Source organism: Pieris brassicae, chromosome 5, assembly GCF_905147105.1.
Source record: "Pieris brassicae chromosome 5, ilPieBrab1.1, whole genome shotgun sequence".
Taxonomy (NCBI): Eukaryota; Metazoa; Arthropoda; class Insecta; order Lepidoptera; family Pieridae; genus Pieris; species Pieris brassicae.
The window spans coordinates 1943838-1966521 of NC_059669.1; the positions used below are offsets into that span (position 1 = coordinate 1943838).

At 32.8% G+C, this 22684-nt stretch overlaps 1 protein-coding gene across 1 annotated transcript in view; it reads right to left on the minus strand.

The window, feature by feature from the left end:
• The window catches only part of LOC123710438 (prolactin-releasing peptide receptor-like), a 55009-nt gene extending 33000 nt beyond the window's left edge, over positions 1-22009 (minus strand). Inside the window, exon 1 of the mRNA XM_045662308.1 lies at positions 21812-22009. The gene's annotated coding sequence lies outside the window, so the exon portion shown is untranslated. The remainder of the gene's footprint in view (positions 1-21811) is intronic.
• Positions 22010-22684: the final 675 nt, after the last annotated feature.

The window sequence follows — 22684 nt, forward strand, 5'->3', positions numbered from 1 at the left end:
GTCACAACCTTTTTAGGTCTGTTTTGTATCTGATTCACGATCATTCGTCAATTTAATAGGCAAGTAGGTGATGAAGTGATTGAAAACAAAAGTTCTTTGCTATGAAATAAAGTTATTATGAAAAAAGAAAAGATTTTCTACAGAAAATTTATAAAGATAGAATTGACTATTCTAATAAGGCACTATTGAATACGTTAGAATATTATGATTTTCAGATCAGATCAGACGTTACGAAACTACGAGTATAAAAGTATATCTATTAAAAATTGGAAGCTGTTAGAATTGATTCATTACATCTTTAGTCAAAGTTAAATTGACTCGAATAGTGAATCTTTATATTAGGTCCTTACATATGAAATTGGCGTTTTGTATGGGAGGAACAAAAAGTCGAATATTTTTAAATATAATATATTTAATTAATCTAAGTATGAAACATTGTTTTCTGTGCACTTTTGCCATCTCATAGGTTGTTCATTGATCCCTTTACTAAAAAAAACAGTCGGACGGGAATCAATAAAATCTGTGAAGGCGATTTGGACTGCCCCATCAGAATTAAATTTTTTCCCTTGCAAGAAGTTGTCCAAATTTCGAAAAAAATGGTAATCTGTTGGAGCAAGGTCCGGGGAGTACGGAGGATGTCTTAGACATTCCCATTGAAGCTCTTTGGTAGCCGTCTGTTGTGCAGTGTGTGGTCTAGCGTTGTCGTGAAGTAGCAGTGGCGTGGAGCGATTGACCAGCCTAGGTTGTTTAGGAGCTAGCTTTTCCATCATGATTTGCAATTGCTGACAATAGACATCAACCGTAATTGTCGGGCCAGATTTGAGAAAACTGCAATGAACAATACCGGTACTAATTCACCAAACGCTTACAAGTAACTTTTTTGGGGTTAATTTTCGCTTGGGGCAGGATTTGGCTGGCTGGCCAGGATCCAACCATTGCGCTGAGCACTTCCGATTATCGTAAAGAATCCAATTTTCATCACAGGTAATGATTCGGTTTAAAATCCCTTCATTATTGTGCCGGTTCAGTAATGTAACGCAGCAGTCGACGCGCGTTTGCCGGTTTGCTTCAGTCAATTCGTGAGGTACCCACCTTTCAAGCTTTTTAAACTTCCCAATTTGCTTCGAGTGAATTAAAACAGTTTTATCACTAACATCGCAGCCTGCAGCTAACTCGGACGTGGTTTGCGATGGATCCGCTTCCACAATAGCCTTCAATCTTCATTATCAACTTGGGTCTCAGGCCGTCCACGGGGCTTGTTCTGCAGGTCGAAATTTCCAGAACGAAAACGTTGGAACCAAAAATGAACTGTGTTTTCTTTTGCAACATGACCGCCATACACATCAATCACCCTTCGAGTCGTTTACGCAGCACTAGTGCCACGGCGGAACTCATACTCGTAAATAATGCGATACTTTAAGTTTTCCATTTTGTAAAATGAGTGACGCAAACAGAAAAAAAACAGAATTTAAACGCCAATTTCATATGTTAGGACCTAATATTTCAAATATGTCAAAAACAAACTTTTTATATGTACAAAGACAATAAAGAATAATAGCTAATTAAACATTATTAATAAAGTACTATCATCTATGTGGCTTAGTTTGGTCCACATATCGGCACACGTGAGATGATGTCTAAAAACAATACAAGTTTCATTAAAAAGAAATATTAAACGAACAGTATCGACTCTTTAGTTCACTGCTCCAAACAGTAATGGCTTATTATAAATTGAACGACTGTATATGTTAAGCTAATCGTGCTACAAGGAGCCGTCTCCCTCTCCATTTAAATTCCATCATTTGATTACATATTTCGTACCTTGTTATCTTAATTGGTTCTCAATAGACGCTAGAATAAATCTCCGGATAACTAGTATTTTCCAATACTGGCTAAATGCCAGAAATTTTTACGTGATTTTGATGATACTGCTATCATGCTTTGCTATAACAAAATTCAAATTTTCTTTACTATAATATGAAGTCCGGTTTTCATATCTATATTAATATTGTAAAGAGAAAAGACTTGTATGTAAGTATGTTTATAACGATGTTCATAACCTACTAAAACTACAATAATATTACCCAAGGTGTACAAAAATGCATAGAAAATATCTTTATACCTATGCGTTGTGAAAACTATTGAGGACAGAACAAAAAATGTTCCATAGTATTAAATCTACACTAATATATAAAATAGCATGTGTGTAACCACTGTAGCTATGTCACTTCATAACTACTTTTGAACATTTAAAAATGTAATAGAAATTGCGACCAAAATCATACCAACTTATGTATACATTTGCCTTTATCCTTATCTTAATAAATACTAGCGAGGCTGTTTAAATAACTGTTAATTCCTTTTTAGTTTATTAAAATCGGACATACCATTTAAAAGTTATTACGTGTTGGTTGGTTGGTATTTAGGTATGCCCTATATTAACTGTACGTTTAAGCCAAATTTAAAAAAAAAATGCCGGCACGTGCCGCTAATATAAAATATATAAATAGACTTCATTCGAGTACTACACTACACTGAACTTCACTAATACCATGAAAGCCTCCTGCAAACTCTTCCGCTTATCTCTATTCTGCCCCGCTATCCTCTTTTATCATTCTGCTTGGCGTCCTCTCTTTCTTCTTCTCACTGCGCTATTCCAAGTATATCTCTTGACCCATCTGCCATCACAAATGCGGGCAATGTGACCGGCACATTTTTATTTACAAACAAAATATCCACACCAAAAAAAAGCGTATGGGTATGTGGGACTCGACTTATTACAAACACTCTGCTAATAGAGGAACCTGTCTACAAATCGGTGTCACTTTAGCATTTAACAAGAGAAACTGTGTGTGTGTGTTTCCCTTCTCTCGAATCACATCTACAGCCTCATATACATTTATTTACCACGGCTTTTTACTTATTTGTATTATATAAACAATATCACACAAAACATAGGCGACTTTGAGTGCAAATGTCGAGGTATATATTGTATTGAGTCATGTGGATCATGGTGTAATGGTGGCAACTCTTTACAAACATTGTGAAGAGATTGTTGATTAAAAATAGTGGCGGAGAGTTTATTGCCAGTTCTTCTCTACCGTTCTATGCCTTTGATTTGTGAACTGGCAGTAAATGTAAAATTAGAAGATGTTTTTTGACCTTCATTAGTGTACACTGTGTTACCTATATGAATAAACGATTTTGACTTGACTCGACTTAAGATAAGAACTGCCTGTATTATGGAGCTATCACATTAAATTAAGATCTAGGCGTACCAGAAATCTAATTCCAGTATCTTTTTTATTCTATTATTTTAGAAGGAGGAGCAAATGTTATAGGCAAACCGCATTGATTGATTGATTGATAATCACACACTGGACGCTACTACACATTAAAAATAATATTTTAATTGTTACTATATTTTCTTTAATTGTTACTATGTATTCTAAAAAGCGTAAGATGGCGAGATCTGAATCTCTTTCCGGTCGGTTGTTTAAAGTCGTCTGTTTTACTCAGTTAATAAACAAAAATATTTTTCTACATTCAACGTTTCTGAGTGCATGAGGAGCTTGGCTACGTGGCTCAGGATAGTAACATAGAGAACGTAGATACAGTAATCACAATACACGCAATTTCCATTTTCCTTATGTTCCCGACGCCTATGATACGGGATTTTATTATATTCACAAGATTTGGATATGTATCTAGTTTTCTTCAGTTTCGAAAACCAGCGTAGCCATTTATTCTTTGGTATGGATCAGACACAGTACATCAAAGTAAAATAGTTATTAATTTTTTTAAACTATCAAATTCGATTAGTATACCCACGACAAGCACACATTTTGTTTCACTGGGCACTGGTTACATTTAATTATAAAGTATATGTCATGTTGTATCTATATTTGTTAAAACAATGAATTATTTGTATTTGTACTATTTAAGTTAACGATACTCTGTGACAATGCACTACACCGACATTGAAATCTTTAAGAAAGTTAAATAGGAATCATTGACGCAAATTCCATGTTTTTTTTTATAAACACAACACAATTTCCGACAATTGAATTATGTAAGCAATTGCTAACCAATTTTCCAATTTATTGAGCCAATGGCCCCACAAGTCAATCACGTACGAGTGTATAGACAGACATTGTTAACAGGCACATATATAATTTAAAAGTTAAATAAAATAAATAATATTATGAGCTGGCCTTTTGGATTTTTCCTGAGACTGTCTTCCTTGAAGTCGTAGGTAGACTTTCAGTTTATGTCCGCATTAAATACTCGCTGGTACGGTGATGGAAGTCATCGTTGGAGACTGGCATGTCTTAGACTCTAAAAGTCAACAGCGTGTGTCATTGTGCTAATCACCGGCCTTTAAAAAAGGAAATTATCGCGAAACAGATCGATAAATCTTAGGCCCAAAAGGTTGAACTCAATTTTGTTGCCTTTCCTATCACACTGGGTATTTAATTTTTAAAATATTTTGGAATATATATGCCTAGTTATATATACTTTAATTTTTTCCATTATGTAGTATTGTAATGGTGAAAAGCTTTTTGTGTTTATTCGTTACATACATAAAACAAATACAAATATTTAATAATACGCAATAAGTAACTGAAAAATGTATACGATACTGATGTTTAGAAGTGAGTGGTCGTTTTAATAAATATAACTGTGAATTTCTGCCTGCTAAGTAAAACTTTGTGAAACTTTATGGCAAGTGGAGTTTTAACTAAAAGTAACTTTCGCGTTATTGCTGTGTTTTTCATATAAAAAAATGACTCCCGACTTCCTCAGTTCCTATCGGCAAGCTTTCAAGTATATTGTCGATACGATATTGTCAAACAGCACGTATTACATGGCATTTATTGTCATACATAACAAAAATTAAAATTAGAGTGTGTATAATACTTCATAATAACAAACCTTCTTTTAAACAATATAAATAACGTCTATCACGTTTATTTTATTTCCTTTTTCGTTTGTTAAATGCAAGTTCTTTGAACAATTTTCACACATATTAAACAGAGTTTTTATATGGCCAGTTACGCAATAAAAGAGTTTTAAATGTGAAAGCAAACAATTTTAGTGTGACGTAATTCAATACGGAGAACAGTTTAGTTTATTTACTTCCCATATGTATTTTAAAAGCTTTAGATTTTTATGTTTATACCGTCTGGAGCTGTTTTATATTCTGTTCTGTGTCGCCTGTATTATAAAATTTTTATCTGTTTTTGTTTGGACCTTGTCATATTTTAGGAGTGTGAGTTGAGAGTTATTAAATATCCACAAAACAGATTCAAAACTGTGTGTGTCCCGTGCGACACATTGTGCAAAGGAGGTCACAGCAATATATGTATGTCATACAACATTGAAAAACTTAAAATTCCAGTAGCGAAAGGTATTTGCACCTACCTCGAAAAACCGAATAAATTTCATTAAATTAATATGAAATTATGCTTCACACGAAATAATTACTTTATTTCTACAGTATTAAGCCTCATTAATATTGAAAATTTGTTTTAAATAATTATTAATGCATTTCATGAGGTAACATACATTTTAGCATAATGTATACAACGATAATGAACATAAATAGATAAACGAACCTACAACCCATTATTAGTAAAAATTTACTTTACATTTAGTACCTCGAACGAAACACTTGAACTCCATTCACCTATATATTTATTTCTATTTGTGTTTACCATACAAATAATCATTGTAAGTATGTTTCAATGATACGCGTCGTTTGACAAAAAAAACTACGTTATGTCAAAGGGTTAACAAACAAAGAAAAATAATAAAATAGTTATTTATACTTATTTTCTACCATTATATCGTAGATGAACGCTAATCCATAGCAAATAAAAGGCAATCCGCTCTTATCAATTCAATCAGTGCTAAACTAAATATGGCAGTTGATAATGACCAACGCTGAAACATGATACGAAAGATGCATGAAAAATCCGCCATTGCCCAACACTTAAAAACCTACGTTAAAATTATTACGTATGGTTTGAACCGCCTTTGTAATTAACTTTGCATCAACAAGGATTGAACAATCTGTGAATTGAAGCCAATTCAAGTTATGACTTACATGGTAATTAATAGGAAATTAGTTCAAGTGAAAGTCGAATCTAGAATTCTAACAATATAAACTTTGATTGTTGATGCAAATTATTACATTTTTATTTTATTATATATGGTTTTCTGTTGTTTTTGTTTATTGATTGGTGGAGCTCCATACGACTACGAGGTCTTAGGCTTCCGTTCAGACCGACTATAAATTAAATATTTTATTTTAGCTGAGTTTAACGTCTTTTAGATAGTTTAACATTAGCTCGATCGGTGAAGGAAAACATCGCGAGGAAACCGCCTTGCCTTAGACCCAAAAAGTCGCACAGTCGGCGTGCGTCAGGCACAGAAGGCTGATCACCTACTTGCCTATTCGATTAACAAATGATCATCAAACAGAAATCTGAGGCCCAGACCTAAAAGGTTAAAGTGCCATTGATTTATTTTTAGATTGTTTTACACATGTGATTATATAAATAAATAAATACGGTTTCTAAATACGCTTTAAAATGGACTTTTATTTTAAACTCTACCAATAAACCGTGTTAATTTATAGCCCGATACGAGTTACCGTTTAAGCTATTATAAATTTTTAATTAAGTTTCGTAGTTCCTGAAGAACGTTTCACATTAATTGCAGTAAAAATACTATTTGAAACACTTTCGGTCACGAGTGGTGCATTGCATACAAATTGCAATGGAGTTCAGAATGTCTGAGTAGCTTTCCGACTAAAGCAAAAACTAGAATTGTATCCTTGAAATAATGTACTGGAAATTGGTTATTTAAGTATTTGGAATGTATGCAAACGTGGGAACATAGAAACTGGTTATAAATTATAATAAATTCCTTTTTTTTATAATAATATCGAATCACTATTATAAACTTTGAATAGTCGTTAATTTATAGTACTAGCAACATTGGCATAAATAAACCACTGGTATTGACGGTTTTGAACTAACTTGACTTTGATGTTGTTAAATTACAATGATAATGGCATCTGACACTAACACCATTGTTCCTACATTAATATGGACTATCAAATAGTCATCGTTAGATCTATTAATATTGGCATCGAATAAACCACAAATTTCACTTTTTTAACTTTGACGTCGTTAATGTATGAGCTCTGTGATATATAATGACAATGACAGCTCTCAGTAATGCTCCGATATATGTATAGTTTCAAAAGAAATTGATAATGGTGCTGCGGAAACATAAACTAAACAAAGTTTCATGATAAAGCAAATAAATTAGCTAACACACGGTTAATTTACAACGAAGCACAAAAAACATTGATACATAACAGTTAGCCAGTTATCGGTGACGTTTTTAAGGTTTTAAACGTACTTATCTAATATAATTAATTAATTAACACTAGAGATTTCCGCCTCATAGAGCGGAAGTGAGTTCACGGACCCATGGAGATGTCATAAATTTGATATCTCGAGTTCAGGCGCAGCCCCACCAGACACAATAAACAACTTCATTTCAAAGGAACAAATACGCACATCAAGCACACAAGCGTGATATATATATATATATACATATTTATTGATATGTATACTTAATTATAGACAGAGCAGTATTGGCCTAGGTACATCCCTGAGGTCGTAAGTTCGATCCCTGGCTGTGCACCACTGGATTTTCTTTCTATGTGCGCATTTGACATTAGCTTGAACGGTGAAACAAAACATCGTAAGGAAAACGGCCTGCAGTAGACCCAAAAAGTCAACGGCGTGTTTCTATGCCGGACAGAAGGCTGATCACCCTACTACTAGTCAATTAGATTTACAAATGATCATGATTTAGATCCTTCAAGAAAAGAGCGTACAAACTCTTAAAAGGCCGTCAACGCACTCGCGAGCCCTCTGGCATTGAGAGTGTCCATGGGCGGCAGTATCACTTAACATCAGGTGAGCCTCCTGCCCGTTTGCCCCCTATTTTATTAAAAAAAAAGATACAGACATCTGAGCCTAAAACGGTTGTAGCGCCATTGATTTATTTTTATTTATTTATGCTTAATTATCGTTAATACACAATAGGTAATAAATACTATCGCAATTTGTCACGAATAGTGAACGATTTTATAATGATGCGCATTAACAATGAGAGATATTGAAACGTGAGTATGAATAATCCGCCAGGTTCCAATAAACTAGCAAATATATTTGCTAGGTTATTTATCTTTCCTTCCGTGCGTAAAAATAATAAATTACTGTCATATTATTACATATACACCACGATGTATATTGAGATATAATATGATTATATAAACTTATCTTTTAGGGGCCTCATTACTGCGTCTGATGTATTTGTTAATTAAATTTTCTTTACATTTCAAATAAAAACAAGTAAATTAAATTCTTAGGCAAGCAACGAGTGGCCTTACAACCTCAAGCATCGAAAAGGAAAAACGTAATAGCAGGAATTGCTAAAAATAAAGGTAACAATGAAAAATTATACAATTTCCAAAATCAAAACTACACTTAAAGCTATTCAGCATTTGAAAAGCAAACGGATAAGAATGAATTACAGAAACCAGGATGGAGCAGGATTCATGTTCCACCGGGAATTGAACAAATATCCTCTGATTTTTGAGTCGGTATCAGTGGGGGTGTAACATAATAACGTTAAAATGAACTTTCGTTAATTTAAAAGCAATTAAATAAAGTCCAATTTGGTAATGTAACCCAACATTAAAGTGGAAAGTTTTGCAATTTATTCGGTCACTCCCAACCTAATAATATAGATAATGTGTAATTTGTAAACACAGCGTTATAACTAAATAATTATGATACCTGTGTCTGCTGGCGTGGCTTCACCTGTTTATAATACAAAATGAAACTATACATTTAAGTAACACGTGACAACCGAGCGTTTTTGCCGCGCACTACCTCTATGTGGCTCGTCAAAGTATTTCCGGATTGGTTCAAGGAAAGAGCGTAACAATTCTTAAATGCCGGCAACTCAATCGCATTGTAAACCCCCATGTGCTCTCATGGTGCCCTCACTTAACATCAGGTGCGTCTTCTTCTTAAAGGCCGGCAACGCACTTGCGAGCCTTTTGGCAATGTCAGTGTCCATGGGCGGTGATATTACTTAACATCAGGTGAGCCCCTGTCCGTTTGCCTCCTATTACATTAAAAAACTGATCTGATAACATTTATAATTTAAAACAATAACCATTTCGATCCCGAAAGCTTTAGGTTTAATGGCTGCGTACCAAAGACACATCAAACTTTTAACACCTCTTACGTCTGGAATTAAAAATAAGAAAATTCTTTGTCTATCAGCATAAAACCATGAAAGCCGACATAAATATATAACAATAATACAGTATATGTTTTATAATTCATTGATTAAAATTATGATTATGTTAAATGTTGACTCGTTTATGATATAGATACTAGGCAGGCAATAAAAACGTTATTTCCTATCAGGCGACCCCTAGCGATGTAAACTAAACCTTGCCTTTAAAAAATTACGCATCTTAATTCCTAAATCTTACTCAAAAATAAAGTTTATTATCAATGCAATAAAACCAATAAAGTTCGGAAATTGTCTTGGAAACAATAACTGAAACGATAAAATTTATTGGCGTTAAATTCTTGTGATTTGTTACGTACTTCAGGTTTTCTTAAGTTTAGAGTTTATGACTTGCTTTTCAAGGTATCAAGGGTCATATGTTTAATCTAATTCCCTAAAAATAATGTCGTAAAAAAGTATTTAACAAGTGACTTAAAATCGAGGCTTGCGATTCCAGTTTGTTGAAATATGTTTCATTATTGTCACATTTAATTTGCACTCTTAAAAAAATTATATAATATTGAATAACGGAAAACTCAGAAAAGCAAGGAACATACATTAGGCATATTAGAATTATATACATACATCAAGTTTTGGTCTAAAGTTTAAACCCTTATTTATTAATAAATGAACACAAAATATTATTTGGTTTTCTCAATAGTTTCTCAAACTAGCTCTTTTGTAAACGTAGTGATAATTCAAATATGACGTCTAAACTGAAACCAATTACCTAAAATCTTATCTATATCTTCATTTGTTTTGACGATATAGAATTACTTGTCAAAACCAAATGAAAACTTTCCGATAAAGATCTCTTAAGTTCGAATACCACTCAAGAATACCAAAAGGCAATTACCCCACATCCTTTGTAACATCCGACTGAATAAGCATTTCCGGCATTATTCGAATAATTTCACCATATTCAAATCATCAGACGGACCATATTGATATGATTGAGCTTTCGTGTCATGTTATGAATATATTTACTTACATGTAATAGATCGGCTATTTTCTCTAACAATAAACAAGGATACGATAGTCAGGCAACATTTTGGAATACAATTTGTTGCCCAATATCGGGCAGTGAAGGAAGCATGCTTCCGTTTATGTTATGTGTTATTGTGTTATTATTTTTAATCAAATAATTATGATTCCTACTAGACATTCGTTCAAAATTATACAGCTAAAATTTAAATTTATTATACCCACTAACGGTGAAAGAAAACATCGTGAGGAAACCGGTTTGGTTGATGTTTTCCTTGCCTCAGACCTAATAGTCTACGGGTTGTATCAAGCACAGCATGCTGGTCACCCACTTGCCTATTATATTAAGAAATAATCATAAAACCAATACAGAAGTCTGGGGAAAATGCGCCCCTGTTTTATTTTATCTAAAGAAAATTTAAATGTGCATTTATGTTGAGAGTCGCAAAATTAGGCTACTAGGACATTTTACTATAAATCCAGTTCATTTTAGTTTTAGTTTATCCAGTTCTTATTCATGATTTTTATAAATAATATATAAGATTTTTAAGTTACATACTGCAAATAGTTTTTGGACATTTTTATTTAGGTTATAAAATATAAAAATGTGTTCATTCATTATAAGTACATGCATTACAATGTGTAAGATTTGGGAAACTTTTTACGTTAAAAAAATACCTGTGTCAGGGATCCCAGCTCTTCCATAACAAACTTAATTATAAATTCCTTAAAAACCCATATATACGTCTATACATATATATAAATTAAAACATCTAATATTTTTGGTATTTTTTTCTTTGGGTTTTCAACTGTTTTCACCACGCTTGAGTGCATGAGTGAGTGTGTGGGTGCATGTTAGTGAATGAGTAAGTGTGTGGCTGCAAATGTTTGAGTGAATCAATGAGTGAATGAATGAAGTGTGTAGCTACATACTAGGTCTCAGAAGCATCTCCAACACTGCGTAAAGTGTGTTCATAAGCCAGTCCTTTAGTCGTATTTTTAGAGAGACGGTGAGTGGGTAGATATTAAGTCTATTTAATGTACTACACATAAAGCCTGCTTGCGGTCTGACCGACGAAAACGTCCCTATTTATTTTTAGGAACAGCCTAATACCATACTAAGGTTATCATATAATTAATAAAGTCTTTGTTACACAATAAATATATCTCAATATGTCATACTGGACATGATAATACATATTTCATAAATATAGACTTGCATGAAAGGTCGGGCTAAAAGCAGATTCTTCACTATGAAGTTAATATCAGTTCATATTGCTCGTGACAGCTTTGTAACTCGGTAAAGTTTTCAATTTCCGACTGCATTCATTATGATACTTGCGTAATTTTAGGTGTTCCTGCTATCAATTCAGGTTATCGGTTTCACTTGTACGTCCTATAGATATAACTAGTCTGGCCATAAATTCTATTACATAAAAACTTTTATTTTTTTCAACTTTTTAATTATTTTGAATTTGGAAGATATATATTATTTTAAAAACTTCTTTCGATTTTGCGCCATTCACATATTTTTGCATGTTCATTATCATATTACAATATGGAAGAAAAGAAAGAAAATAGGATTGCAGTGATCGCCTTGCACAAAGTGGGTATGGAGCCGTCGCTCATATTCCAGACTCTTCAAAAGCTTGGTATCAGTCGTATGTTCGTACTATCAATAGATACAACAACATTCGTGTATCGAAGGCCAGAATCAGGGCCGCTGCGTGCTGTTAGAACTACAAAGGCTGTTAATGCTGTTAAAGCCAGAATTCGTTGAAACCCCATTAGGAAGCAAGAAATCTAATCGCGTAAAATGAAGATTCTCGCTAGGACTCTGTCGCGTTTTATTACAAGACCCGAAGCTCGGTCCTTATCGTCGATATACAGGACATGTCCTAAATAAATATTGTTACGAGCTAGGGGATCGGATAGAAAATGCCGTAGATTTCTTCAAAGGTTTATTTCTTGATAAATCAATGAGGAATTTATGGGCACAAATTAATTGCAGAGATGCACTAATAACACACAAAAACACAGTCACTAATTACTTCACTTATGCACACTTCACAAAGTACTTTATCACTTATATTCACTTTATTCGCACTTTATCGCTTCGGTGTTTCGCTCTTGTTATCGCATTCAAAACTAAAGGTTCGCTTATATATCCCTGGGAATAATTCTAAACAATATTCGAGAACTCTCTAGGCGGGCTTGCTACTGAGTAGCGATTGCACATTTCTAGAACGTCCGCACTCTTCGTCTCTTTCGCACGTTGCTCCGTCCTTGTCGTACGGCGTTCTAGAGTGCTCAGTCTAGTTTCGAGAAAGTTCTGATCTTCTCTCTCTCTCTCTCTCGTATCATTTCGTCCTTGTCTCACACCTAGAAAGTTCGGTCTAGAATATTCCTTCATCAAAGGGGTATACCTAGGCCTGAAAACGCCTGAAAACCGGTCTCCTGAAAACTGCACCAATCGACTACACATGTTCTGAAACTGACTGAAAAAAGGTTTCAGCTTCCTGAAAACTAGGGTAACATTATGGAAATTACAATTAACTAATATGTGATTGAGCCTCTCCTGAAACGGTCAGAAATCATATTTCAGCCTGCTGAAAAGTTCTCTAACTAGTGGAAAAATCTAGAAACATGCAGTCGACCCGTCTTCGTAACAATATTTACAAGTAAAGAGAGTGGATTGAGCAAAATCATAAAGTGTACGCTCACAGTTTTAAAGAAGCTGCTCCAGTGGTCGGAAAGGTACAACGTGGTCATCATCATGTGTCAGTGATGGTTTGGTGGGGCGTGTCTTATCAAGGAGTCACAAAACTATTTTTTTGTAAAAAAAAGTGTACATTTGAGCCAAATTGTATCAAGATATAGTGTTAGATCATGTGGAGAAAACTCTAAGCAATGCACTTTTTAAAAATGTTTTTTAAAAACCCTGGACTTTCCAGCAGGATTCTGCACCAGCAAAGCCACTAACTACCCAAGCCTGGCTTGATGCTGGCTGACCAACGTTATGGTCTTTATAAGAGCTGGCACTCGTCTTGCCCAGACCCTTTACACCAAATTATGGTAAGTTTTAGAGGACATAGCCTGCATTAAACGACACGACAACAGTGACTCTCTTAAAAAATCTTTGGAGCAAGCTGTGGCAAAATTTTCCTTGGAAACAGTGCATAAATCCATAGATTCGTAGCCAAACAGATTAAAGGCCTGTATAAAAGGTAAAGGTGGCCATTTCGAATATAATATTTTGTTATGTTTTGCTTAAATTAAATTTTAATAATATTACATTACTTAATTAAAAAGAAAATGTATTTTCATTTGTAATATAACTTATGGCTGGACAAGATATACTCGTATTAATTTTTGGACATTTGGACAGAAAATTCATGCGTGCACAGCTGTGGTTCAAGTCTACGATCTAGGGGATAAGAGTCACAAGCCTCTCGGCCATACTGCTTCGTGTACATATATAATGTGGCAACATTATGTAGTAGTGAATATGTAATTAAAATATGAGTATCTAAATAATAAAATACTAATATATATATATTTGTTTCTTCAATTCTATTTAAATTTAAATGTATTATGAACGTAAACACGTAACCTACCCAAAACATAAAATTGAAAAGAAATGCCGAGAATTTTAAAAAGAAATAATAAAGATGATTTTATCTTCAATGTTACACGATTTCAAAGCATGAAAATCTGTACAGATTACATGTACACAAAGATCATTACAAACAGTATTTATCTCCGGATCAACATATGAGAGAAAAATTCCATGTAACACGTTGATAACATAATACCATAATTCAGTGATCGTGATAGCTTATCATATCGTAATCTTTTCATTTTGGTAACGTTACATCTTCAATAAGAGATATTGAATTGTACATTTGCTAACTGCGTGCAAAAATAAATTACCACAACACAATTAAAAATTGAAAGCTAATAATTACGCCCGTTTAAATGAAAAAGATAAACGTAGCTTTACTCTTGTCATCACAGTTGTCTTATGTATGTTAGGTCAGCGAATAAGTTTCAGATCTCACCTAACACCCGTTACTTACAAAAAAGAGTAGGTAAATAAAACTTTTGTTGCCTCATTTATTGTAAAACTTTTGTGAATGGAGAACAAGTATTTATAAGTAAAGTCTCTCGCTCACCACAGCTGATGTAAGGTACTGATTAAGTGATATAAATAATGTATCGAACCATTAAATAAATTTAATTTTAATGCCACGCAAATACGAGAAAAAATACAGGTAATCTGTAAAAATAATTATCAGAATTAAAAAATATTGACTACATTCTATAATAATAATAAAAGCTCGTTTAATTACGAATCATAATAAAAAGCAGCTTAGATTATTTAATTTATTATTAAATAATCTTAGCAGCTTAGATTATTTAATGTATTATTAAATAATCTAATAATAAATTATTAAAAGATTATTTAATAATAAATTAAATAATCTAAGCTGCTATAATGATTATTTTATTAAATTATTGTTATACTACATATCCTATATCCTAGCCACCTTCAGTACCGTCTATCGGAACCCCTTCACGGGTTCACCTCTTCCCGCTTTTTCTAACGATCTTTGTCCATAGCTTCTGTTCTTCATTCACTTTCTGCACCCTATTGTCCTCTTTCTCTTGGTCATTTCCAGGTCTTTAAAGTCCACATTTTGTCAGTGCATCTTGCTATATGCCACTTTTGTTTTAGAGCATATTGTAAGGCAAAAACTTTTGTTTTCGACTTATTTTTACGCTTTTTTATACATTCTGTGTATTTGTATATATTCTTTGTTCTGTGTTTTATATATTCTATGTTTTATATATTCTTCTTATTTTTAGAAGGCTTCTTTCCAGTGCTTTCTAGCATGCTACTTGTTTGTTTTTCTTTTTGTGTAGTATAGTATGTCATACTATATTCTATATACGTGTTATGTTTCTGTATATCTATATCAATCCTCAAATAACCATAGATAGTCTTATCACTCTAGTGTAACGATGCGAATGATCAAGCCCATAGAACAAATAAAAATAAGATTATAAAATATGTTCTACATTCTTGTGATGTGTAGTCTGTGTTCATTGATTGATTTTATCGCCTGTTCAAATGAAGAATATAAAAAGAGACGCAAACATACGTTTAAATTAAGAACGGTTATACTATGAGTATATTTGTATGATACAATTATGGTGTTCGGTATTGTCACGCAATTCGTAGGCGAATTAAAATTCCCCGGACGATGGTCTAGCGAAGTAATAGGCAATATTCGTTGTTAATTGAGTAAGTCTAGTACTAGATTACACAAAAGGTCGTTTTCTAAGTGAATTAAATTTGTTCAATATAAAAATTAATTAATATTAATATTACATAATTTTTTTTATTAAAATATGTATATACAGTATTTTCCTAATATAAAATAAATTTTAATCAATGTGTTTTATGTCACTTTGTTCATTAAAACCTAAAATTTTCTTATTCCTTCTACTTTGGAGTAGAGACTCGTGGTTGGTGGGGTTCAAATGCACAGGCGCTAATTAAAGATTTAAGTTGGCGCCTGGTAGACAGTAAGCAGTATAGTGAGGATATGCTGCCAGCGTTAAAAGTAAACACTGCCATAGGGAACAAACTTTTTAAATTTGTTATAATTTTATTTTTATTGATTTCTAGTATTGAATTAGTTTTACTTTCTTTATTTATTAATTTAATAATCATATATCCTTAGATGAAAACATTAGTTCAAACATTAATATATTATATACGTAATGTCTGTACATTCAATTGTCCAAATATAAAAGATGCATCAGCTAACACTGAGATTACAATAATAGATGGACTGTTTATGTATAGAAATATATTTTTGAATTTAATGTGACATCTTATAAAAATTCCATTCACATTCGAATTATAGAACAATAATATTTCTTTCAGTTCAAACAAATTGAATTTCGAAGAATCACGAAAACAGATTTTAAATATAATTTCCATAAAATTTGATCTAAGCAATTATAACCAAAATACTCAATCAATTTGCATTTTATTCAAATTGAATCGATTCTCAATGATTCATTTGAGTCTGAATATAATGGGATGTTCATGATTGCCTTAACTTCAGAACTACGTTCAGACTTGAGAACAGAAGTTCGAGAAAAGAAACCCTTTTAGCACAGGTCTGTAAACAATCAAAGTAAGCAAAGTGGAATCTCTATAACTCGAACGTCAAGGGAAATGAAAAAAAAAATCGAGTTAACGAGTTTTCGACTTAACAAGAACTTAGCTGCTGAAATTTAGATTTACAGGCGTGATTTCTAATTGTATTTTGAAGAATTATTTAACGTAGGTTTTGTGGTATATATTTTTTATATATATAAACGAATTACATATTAATGAAGTAAACTGTATACAAACTAAGTAAGTAACTGTACTAAAAAATCCGTATAATTTTTTTTATATAAACCTAACATTCACAGCTGTGTAACTTAGAAAGATTTATAAATGTATTCATTAGACTAGATAAAAATTATAGAATATGAAGCCCAAACCCGAACATTCATTTTGTATTTTATTGCTATTACATATTTCGGAGAATTCCAAGTAAGACGTTCATTATATTTTACTAGCTATGACTTACGGAGTCTCAGTTTCGTATTCGAGTTATAGAGTACGAATATGTATTATTGATACTTTGTAGGCCAATAATATTTGTTTGAGTTACAAAGTCTAAATTATTCGAGATACGTAGGCAACACTGAAAATGTTTAGAACTGGCCAGTTAGAAAAATTGCTAATGAAAACTTTTTTAATTTCAATTTAAGAACTCTTTGGTAACCTAATGTAGTATATTGAATTCATTTGTCATTTGTTTTTGTGAATTGGCGGCAAATGTAACATTCTTGTTACACGTGAAAATGAACCTAACGCGAGAAAATTTTCAGTCAATGATTTATTATGATTTTCGTTGTTGGCTTACTCAACAACAAAGCTATGATAGCTGCGATTAGCATTTTTTAATGAAGCCCCATCTCATTCCACTATTTACAATTGCTTTAACGAGTTAAAGCGTGGACGTAGCAATCTCAATGATGATCCGCATGAGGGACGTCTTTTAACAGGGACTCCTGAAGATAACATCAGTGCTGTGCGACGCATGATAAGAGAGTGAACAATCAGCAGATTCGGACAAACCTAGGCATTGGTATGAGTCAAGTCGAAAAATATTACACGAACATATATGCGTCAAGAAGCTTGTACCACATGGATTCCCCATGCCGACGACCAGAAACATCTTCGCATGGACTAGTGTCGCCAACAGTTAGATTAGTTCAACGGCGGTGTCTCAAATGCTGTATTTGATATCGTCACAGGTGATGAAAGCTAGATATATTGCTACGATCCCAAAATCAAAAGACAATCACAAGAGCTCAGTGGGTGTTTCCTTTCGAAGATCGGCCAACTAAGGTAAAGAAAGGAAGAAGTCAAGGAAAAAAAGATGATTCCATTCTTTGGTCGGAAAGGTAATTTCGCGACAGTTGTGCTAGAAGATGGAAGGACAGTTACTGCAGACTGGTATGTCAATCGCTGTTTACCTGTTGTCTTGGAAAAATTTCGACAGTAGCGCCCTCAAAGCAGGATCCTCCTTCACGACTCGCGACAATTCTTCAGCGCACTCCGTAAACCGGACTGTTGAATATTTTACTATGGCAGGTGTCGAGATAATGAGTCATCCGTCACACACCATACCTGGTGCCCTCCGATTTTCATATATTCCCAAGATCTAAAGATAAAATTCGAGGTATTCGCTTTACGAGCCCTGAAGATGCGGTCAAAGCGTACGAAAATACCATAGAAGAGACCCCCAATGAAGAATGGGCACACTGCTTTGCTGCACAGCTTCCATCGAACGCGACAATGTGTAGAGTGGAACGGAGATTACTTCGAAAAACAATAAAAATATTGGCAACATTCTACATTAAGCCGTTTTTCATTTTCTAAACGGTTTCAGTGTTACCTAGGCACCTACCGCGTATTTAGGGATTCAGCGGAAGGGAACGGCAAAATTCCACTATATATCTTTGTAATTCACTTATCATTCTAGGCAACAAGGAGGTTGATGTTCCTCGAATTCTTTCTTTGTATTTTCTAAATAGCATCGTTGCTACAATATTTATATTAAAACATACACACGATAGTAAACCAAAAAGGACAACATTTAAAGTATTTACAGAAGTACTTATATTAGTTATAAAATAATTAAATATTTAAAGCACTATAGGGACTGACATAATGCAAACCATTTGTCAGTTCAGTCAACGGATAATTTAAAAGTTCAGATAATTCACGAATTGTTGTAACGCATCGTGTAATTCCCTTTTCGTTTATAGTAGGATTAAATTAGTTTCCTCGACATCGAACTCGCTTTTATAAAAAAACAAAAAAGTATGTATAAGAATCATAAATATTTTTAGAAATTTCAACGTAAATTGTACAAGACTTTTCCAATATTCCAATAACAATTTTTTGTTTGTTATAGAACAAATAAATTGTCCAGAACTATATTTCTCCTGATTGTCTGAAACAAGCGTTAGCTGTAAGTAGCCATTTCTCAAATCATAATATCTTTTCTGTCTGATAAGAATGTGTTCCGTTACGAAAAACTAATAATACGGAGAAAGATCGCCCCCGTTGTTTTTGTTACCCTTAATAATTCAAAATGTATCTAATTTAGAGGCTTATATTACGATAATTTTGTCTATTTACTGCTGTAGGCTCGTAAAATACAAACAAAACAAGTTATTATCATAATAACAACCAAGAAACAAAAAATGTATATTAATATTCTGTTTAGTTAATGCGACACATTAAATTTATACTTAAATCTTTGTATATCCTATTAGTCGAATATAGTAAAATAAAGAAATTTAATTTATTAATTCTTACACAGATAAAAAATAAAAAGGTGATATTGTGAGAACGATTCGACTTTCAGTTTATAATTCCTGATTTAGCTTCTTTTGATATGGTTCACCAGTTTAAGTTTGTTTTATACCAACAAAGCATGCGATGGCTGTATATTGACACAAGACAGCATACAGATGTTTTATAACAAATGTTCTGTGTAGTCAAATGACAATTGACTTTGATTTGTCTTGTGTCAAAAACAAGACAGCTGACATTGTTTTCCACCAAAGGCCGTTCTCTCAGCTTTGATAGTATCGAGGGATTTTTTATGAAAACTAAATTATTGTACAGTCTAATAATTAAAATTTCATTTTATCTCATTCTGATAGATTGTGTTACTTTTGCTGAAATAAGATATATTTGTTTTTTAATAGTTGGAATAATGTTTATACATTCCTTATTAAGTTGGAGTTGGTATTTTTAATAGTTGGAATAATGTTTATCCCTTCCCAGAACATAAGTTCTGAGGAATTATTTACGCCTTATTTAAACCCGTCAACATTTATGACAACCTTTCCGAGTTCGGTCATTGCATTGTAAAATTATATGATAATCCTACCTTGTCTTACAACAAAATTTTACAACGACAGAAAAGACACTGATACTGATTCTAAATGTTCTTGCAAAACTAGACAGGTAGATTAACATTATCATTAGTGTTCTGAGTCATCGCAGGTACCGTATATGAAAACTTCATTATCGTCCGTAGTGATTTAGCGCATCAATCTAAGTTGAGCGCAATGAGATTATATTTTGTTTTATAACAGTTTATAGGTATACTGCAGGCTTTGAGAATTTTCGTCAGAGACTTGTTGGTGCCTATAATATGTCTATAGTAATAATATAAGGCTACCATACTTTCAGCTCATTATTAACAGCCTTGCAGTGGTCTTTATCAGTGCATTTTGTATTATTAAAAAAAATATATTATATAAATAAGGATATCCTAAAATTTATTTTAATCTTGAAAACCGTTTATGTACGTCCTTGGCTTAAGATTTTTTCATCGTCATTATCTAGTTTCTCATACCTCGTAAACAATTTTTTTATGTATGACGTATGCTGTTTGTTCAATGAATAATTTATGAGTGTTTTCGTTTATTTATAATATATACCGTAAACATAATAACTAACTTTATTACAGTTAATACATATAATTGACAAATGTCATAAAAGTAAAACAACAAAGAGGCTATCACACCGTGTATATCTTAGTTACACGTGATAGAAAGAACTCCGGCATCAATAGGAAAAATCTTAAAATTATGTAACACAATAGCTAGAAATAGCTTCAATATCTTTCTGAACAGGACATTGTCTTGGAGATTGTCAAGATGAATTATAACGAAAAACATTAACCAAGATATGGAATCGCTTTAAAATACATTCAACATTCAAGTTCGATAATTGTTATATTATAGTCGATTAATATAAGAACATAATCTATGTATGTAGCCTCACACTATTGCTGAAACACATAAGTCTTTGGGCTTGTCAGACAGAGGTGACAACGTTCGTAAATATAATGAGTTATATTTAACCAATATGAATTTAATGTGTTACACAGTCTGTGTTTGGTTTTTTATAGAACATAGGACAACCGAGCAGGAGGCTCATCCAATATTAAGTGATACTGGACACATGGACACTCAATGGCAGAGGGCTTGAAAGTACATGGCCGGTCTGTGACCAACGGCCGGAATAATCGCATACATAGAATTATACAATTGGTATTTTTTATGTAATAGCAGGCAAACGGATAGGAGGCTCACCTAAGTGATACCACCGCCCATGGATACTCACATTGCCAGAAGGCTCGCAAGTACGTTGCCGGCCTTTCAACTGTGTGTGTGGTAGTAGCCTTTTTGCCAATGATCGTTCTTCTTGGCAACTATTTACAAGAGAATAAGCCTCTTGTATAAATCTAAATAAAAGCATGTGGAAACTTTATTTATAAAATTCCTTAAGAACATTGTAGTCGTAAGCGTAGCACTAACATACATCTTCATGATAAATTTAATAGAAATTCATTGGTTTTCTGCATGTATGTGTTAAAAAGAATTTAAAAAGGTTTTTTTATCAATAGTTGCTTCTAATTACTATATTTATACTGTATTTATAAACCTTCTGAATTAAACAAACTTCTGTCGTAGCGAAACTAATTATAGCGACCTAATTATATCCAGGGGGAAATCGCAAAATAGTTTATCTATAACTAATATTTGAAATAAGTAAATATAACGCGAAAATCGAGTATTATAAAATAACAAAACATACATAACATCTAATAGAAATAAATAAATCCTAATGTTTTTATTAAATTTTAAATATTTATTACTTATAATTACTAAATTGTATGTTTATTATTATCAAAGACAACGACTAATACTTAAAAAGATATGTTTATAATAAATACAATGTCTATATAAAAAAATATCTAAAATCACTTACCTTAATAATAAAATGAAAAAATCGATGTACACAATCACGAAACTATATAAATTTAAGGCAACAACTTTTAAAATGTCATAATATCCGGTTTTACTAATATATCCAAAAAAAGTTCGCTTCAACTTTATAATGCGTAGAGCGACGTGCACATCGTACGGTATCTGTAATCGGACTGAAGAACTAAACTCTTTAGAGTTGAGAAACTTGGCGTGACAGCCTCTTTTGCTTAACGTCATAAATGAAAGCCTTCGTGAGAAGACAATATGCAATTTCAGTCAATGATACAAGTGATGTTGTTAAGTCATCGTATAAAGATAACTAGATTAAGATGAAGGCCAGTAAATCCCAGACGTTATAAAATGAAATTATCTTTTGTTTGAAATTCTCTACTCCCAACATGGGGCAGATATTTGTGTATGTTTCATCTATTAATTTTAGACGTTGATTTTAAGATATACATGCAGGATTTCTTTCTATTGTTGTTGTGTATTGCTGCTGAACACAGGTCCAAAGAGCCTAAAAGGAACATTTGTGAGGTACCAAAATCATTGAATTTTCGATTAATTCAGAACTCTTTAGACTTTTTTTTGTTTCCCAATTCGGTGCAATTCAGTTCTTTTCGGGGTTTGTGGCCTTGTTGTCATAACAGTTTTAAAAATAAGTATAGCGTGAAATAGCGAAAGGCCACATACAAAATCAACTTAGTAATTACTTTATTTATTATTATTTTTCTTCCATTAGTTGTATAACAATAAATATATTTATCTTTTATTCATAGGATTGATGTTGCATTCTGAAAATGAATTTTCACTTTGACAGCACTTGCTGTGTGCGCTTTTTGTTTTTAGAATGTCGTTTTGAGTTAAAGTTTTT